Source organism: Physella acuta, unplaced genomic scaffold, assembly GCF_028476545.2.
Source record: "Physella acuta isolate Inbredline_101_S28 unplaced genomic scaffold, ASM2847654v3 ptg000644l, whole genome shotgun sequence".
Lineage (NCBI taxonomy): Eukaryota > Metazoa > Mollusca > Gastropoda > Physidae > Physella > Physella acuta.
In genome coordinates, this window is record NW_026732163.1 from 111428 (window position 1) to 117500 (window position 6073).

The 6073-nt window shown below is 28.6% G+C and overlaps 1 long non-coding RNA gene across 1 annotated transcript in view; it reads left to right on the forward strand.

Annotated features, from left to right (window-relative positions):
• The first annotated feature begins 2910 nt into the window (after nt 1–2910).
• Nucleotides 2911–6073, forward strand: part of LOC131948417 (uncharacterized) — a 5120-nt gene continuing 1957 nt past the window's right edge. The window contains exons 1-3 of the long non-coding RNA XR_009388010.1: nt 2911–3022; nt 3860–3977; nt 5341–5370. This is a non-coding gene — a long non-coding RNA (uncharacterized LOC131948417). The remainder of the gene's footprint in view (nt 3023–3859; nt 3978–5340; nt 5371–6073) is intronic.

Below are 6073 nucleotides of genomic sequence, written 5' to 3' on the forward strand. Positions count from 1 at the left end.
CGAAAATAAATCTGGCAGGGGACACGGGTATGGCAATTTCGATTTTTTAACCAATATCTTTAAGAAAAACTAAATATTTTGAACAGCAGTAAAACTCAATATAATTTAGTCTGTTAATTGGGTTTTTTTTTAAATAGAGGGCTTATAAAATGAACAATAGTACTACTTTACTTCAATCATATAGCAAAATGCAATTAAATGAGTGAAACAACCATCCTTATCTTTTGTCATATTCAGCTGAAGTCAAATTTAGTGCATTTAAATTTATGAACAAATTATGAACAAGTATAGACTACAATGTGTAGGCTAGCTTAAAGAAAAATATAGACTACGTTAAATTTTGATTTTTTTAAAGAAGTGTCCAGTTTGTTATCACTATTTTTGAACCCGTAACCGATATATATATATATATATATATATATATATATATATATATATATATATATATATATTAATATAATAATATTAATAGCCTATGCCTACCGGTGCATAATTTGATTCTATTATAAGTAAAATTATTATAATTTTTTTCATTATCGTTACTCTTGATAATTTTTAATTTTGAAGCAAGGCCAAGAAAAACATTTTTTTATTTTTTTATTATTATTATTGTTAAATCATGTTGACAATTATTTAGTTCGAAAAATGTATATCTCTTTCTGGCTGACAAGATTTCTAATTTTAAATGAGAGATACCAAGACTTACAAGCGAAGTTATCAATATATTTTAATAATCAATAGCCATTCATAATTAAAATAATATAAATGTTGAACTAATTTCATTTCAATTATTTTGTATTTTAACTTTACTTTCCAATTGTAAGTTTTGATAACAAATATTAATGATATTCGCTCAACGATGTCCTAATTATTCACGGATTTATTTAGTCAAAAGTTTAATTATTTAGTATCAAATATATTATACATATGTTGAGGAACTGCATAATAATTAAACAATATCTTAGCTTGGATATTAGCTAGGGTGAAATAAGTTGAGAATCACTGATCTATATTGATAAAACTAATCGAGTGAGATAGCGTTAGAGTCAATATAAAGTATAATAGATTAAAGGGTGGATTACATGGCGCTGAAACTAAACATCGTACTCAATCTGTATTGCAAAGCTTAAATCGCAAGCAGCAATTGTAAGAATTTATTTTGACAATTACGATTCAAATGTTGTGCGGTCGATTGTTTTTTCTTGTTGTTTTTTCTAATCGTTTTATTCAAGCTTGATGTTGGTAAATATAAAGGTTTGAATCGTTAAGAAAACCTAAATGCTACTACTTTTATATTAAACTAATTTAGAAATAAAATATACAAAATACATTACATATTACTTGTGTGAGATTGATTGAGTAGCAGTATGTATCTATATTTGTATATATATATATATATATATATATATATATATATATATATATATATATATATATATATATATATGTGATTAAGATGTGTTTATGTTGTGTTGTGTTTGTTTTTCGTTTTTTTCTTTTTTTTTGCGTTCGTTTGTGTTGTGTTTAGTTTTGTTCTGTTCCCAAGTTGGTACATTTAAAAAAGATTTACCGTGGCGGAGCACGGGATGCACCTAGTATATATATATATATATATATATATATATATATATATATATATATATATATATATATATATATATATATATATATATATATATATATATATATATATATATATATATATATATATATATATAGTGACACGTAAAAAAATACCAGTAAAAATATATCACGGCAAAATATCTAGATATAAACGCATAGTTTAGTCTAACAGTTATAAACATTTAGTTTTACCTAATTGATTTCTTTAATGTAATTAGTAGCATAAGCACTACACTTATGTCAGTACAATCATCTTCTCATTTCTAAATATTAACAACTATGTTATTGAAAATGTAAACAAGAATGTATTTCTCTCCTAGGGATGACCAGCAATGGCTCAGGCCGGAGGTGATGTTTTTTAAGCTTTATATAACACATTTTATTATCATACAATTTTACTGTAAATCTGTAAACATTTAATAGTCATATACTTCATCAATATTACATAAAATAATAATGTGTATCAAATTAGTAGTATATTAAATTACAAATATTGTTTAATTAAACATCCTAATACTGTATGTGAAACAAAATTTGCTTTCTTTTTTGTTTACGAATAAAAAGTATTTTATAATTACTCTTAAAAACCATTATATCTTACTTTCGTAGGAACAGGAATGCCTCCGACAAGAGGTAAGGCTTTTTATTCATTTTTTACATAAAGAATTTTTATATAAAGAATTGTGTGTTCTGTTTATAATTTAAAATATAATATATAAGAAATTATAATTTTAAAAGTCCAATGTATGTTGACAAGTTAAAACTTAACCAAATCCAAAAATTTGGTTTTTGTAAACAAAATAATCTGCCTGGTAAGAATAAAAACGATTAGCATATTTGGAGCTATTGAACAGTAATTTCTTACATTTTGCACGAAGTTGATCGAACCACACAAAAACAAAAATTCAAGTTATTGGTTGTTGTTTTTTTTTCACTAGAGTCTTCTTCAACTACCAAAGAAGTTGTACTTACTGTGATAAAGTACCTGGTTACATTAGTTCTTACTGCATCGGCGCTACCAATATTTGTTTACAACAAAATATCACTGGTTTTCCTATCTCAGTACTTGCAGAATAATTCTTCCAACATTACTACATCGACTCAATTAAATGAGGTACTTCAAATATTAATTTTGCTGTTTGAATTCTAGTTATGAGGATTGGCTTAGCTAAAAATGTAGTTATGTGCTCTAAATATTATAAGAAATAAATAGATGATTAACTAAAATTGGACTTCAATTGACATAAATGTATTTCAGAACCGAAGGGAAACAGCAGCATTCTTGATTTACATTGTTATTTCCACACCATATTGGGCTTTCACAATACAAGCGTTATGGTCCTTACTTTTTAAAAGAAAGCATTGCATGCCAAAGTTTAGCAAAATAGGATATTTAATAGTAAGTAAAAATTAATTTAAGCAAATAACTATCACGAATTGTATATCTATAAATATTATAGGGAATGTATTTACCCGAAAATCTCGAGTTCAGCTCCAGGGTTTGAGTCCTTTAAACGTCACTTTTTCCAACTAGATCTTTTGCATGTTTGATTTAAGTAAGATTCCGAAGTAGCTTCCCGAATAGACACTTGCCCGAATGCGACAAATGCCCGAATGGACACTTACTTGCACAAATGCGACAAATGACAGAAAGCCACTTTCCTGAAAACCGTTTTCCCGAAAATGTAAATATTAAATAAAAAACTATATATACAAATAGACATTCTTAATCAATTCAAGTTTGATAACCAACACAGTTCTAAGCATAAAAACAAATTTGATTGTCCCAATGCGACACTTGCCCATTCGGGCAGTTGTCGCATTCGGGCAAGCGTCCATTCGGGAAATCGGCCTTCGGGCAAACGGCATTCGGGCAAGCGTCTTTAGGGAATTTTTCGTAGACCCCTTTTTTAGATAATATTATGGATTTGGTAGCTCATTATTCCGTTTTTATATAAATCCTAATCAATTATAGAATATTAAAACAGACCCTAGCTTCGTCGGCGTAGTGTAAATAAAAATGTCATAAGATTAAATTGTCAAAACTGAAGAAAGGCATTCCGTTGTTACGGATATAAAATATATATGCAAGTTATTTGATATTGTGATTGTATTTGTCGAGGTGAGGGCGTTGTCTAGCGGTGTTGTAAATCTAGTTGCGTTTGTATTTTATTTTTAAAAATGTATACATTTTTAACGTTTTTTAGATTTGTCATAATGGAACTATTTTTTACAGTTTGCTTTCATGGGAATGTCTGAGCCTATTGCAATTGTTCTTCTTATGGTTTTGGTATTTCCTTACATGGACACACTCAGTTCATGTGTTTTAATCAGCTCACTACACATATTTGCAAGTATGTATATTGTTTTAGAATTTAAGCTATATTTCTACTAATGTTTGTAAAATGTATCTTCCTTGTTATAGAAAAAATGTAGCATTTCATTTTTGTACCTACAATGTATTTCACTAATTATCATGTAGTTTATTTGTTTTATTCAATCGAGGTCTGTTTGTTTTTCATACTTTCTATCACATATGATTTTTTTAAATTATGTTTTGTAGTGGATCCACTTACACAATACAATTTGGGAAATACTATTTTTAAATAAATTTAATAAATGACCGCGTGCCAATTTTAAGACGAATCTATCAGTTAGTAGTGCCTAAATTTCTCTCTCCAGTTTTGAATTATAACGACAGACTGACGATAGACAGACTGACAACACAGGAAGAAAGTTAAATAGAAGCTTATAAAAATAGAGCGGAGGATTACAAACGAAATATTCATTACCTTTTTTTTTGATAAATTGGAAATGGCTTCAGGTACTACCTTCGGTCACCGGAAATTTTTTGAAATTTAATAGTATCAAGAGAATAAGATCTAGATTCTAATACAAATAAATAGAATCTAATCTACTTATCTGAAACAGTGCTAAAATTATTGGCATTTTTTATGCCGGAAATTAAGTTAAGTACCCATTCCGGTTATTAGAGTTCATACACAATTTCAAAGTACTCACGAAATAAGATCTTATACTTATATATAAAAATTCGTCATCTTAATTAAAACAGTACTCAAGTTAGCGTGTTCCACAAAAAATACAGTAAAATACCACTTTTTGTAAACGAAAATCGTTCAAAAGTTTATAGACATGCGCATACAATCTAATACTTACATGTAAAATTTCGTCCACTTAACTTAACTGGTAACCAAAGTAATGGCTTATGAGAAATCGGAAGTAAAAAAGCACTGCTTTTGGTTGCCCTAAATCCCCCAGTAGTTGATAAATACAAAGGAAATATAATTATGATACTTGAAAATTTCCTCAACATAACTGTAATGGTGTTGAAGTTATCGTGTTCACATGCGTACACACACACACACACACACACAAACACAAACACACACGCCCAGCGAGAGAGAGAGAGAGAGAGAGAGAGAGAGTCATACGGACACAATTACAAAACTACATTTTTCCGATTAAATTTTTTCCAGCTTTGTCAAAATCTCAATTACGATTTTTTTTCTACGATTACAATGCTTTCTCTACACTTGGTATACGAGAACGTAAACATTAAACTCTTTTAAAAATCCACTTCTTGCTACTATTATAGTAATTGTAAAAGCGATTCTAGAAAAAAAGGTTTAAATTTCTTAATATTAACTACTTTGTAAGTGTACAACTATCAGACTTTTAATATTTTTTTCATGGCAGTTGCTTTCAAACCAGAAGAAAGAACTCAAGGTAAGAAAAAAATCAGCATTGAATTTAGTTATTGAATGCGTCTACCCCTTCAAGCCAAATCAAACAAAATCCTTATATTTACTTATATCGAGGGTAGGGAAGTTATAAACTGCAATTTTTTTAAGTTTTTAATTACGGTAAACAATGAATTGGAATTTAAAAATTAAAATCTTCTGCATACCAAAGCATACCAAACTTGTTTTTCATCATCAATAGCCTACTTGCTTACTTCTTTCCCGCAATATGATTCGCAATCCCATGTGTGTCTTCTTCTGTCATTTTTCTTCTGCTAAATACCTGCACAGTTACATACTTCACATTGATCTTTTTAAGTCCAAAATCCTCTGTGTTGAATTCTGTATGAAATAATTACGTATACGTGCACACTTTCCCCTATGGAACAATTCAATCCACAATGTTACAACCTACATAATAGAGGAATGTACATTAGTTTGCGAAAATATACACATTTTAGAAATTAAAAACACACACAGCATAATAATATGTCGTATACTGTTCATATGTAAATAAGAAAGTTGAGATAATCCGTGTAACATAGTTACCCTATTTAATTGCATGCTGGTGTTTAATCAAAGTGGCTTCGGATTGAGAACAGTAGCAAAAAATTGTTAATAATAATGAGATAGGACCATATTTTTTTCACCTTGATACTCTGAAGGCTCAGGAACACAATGAAAAAAAT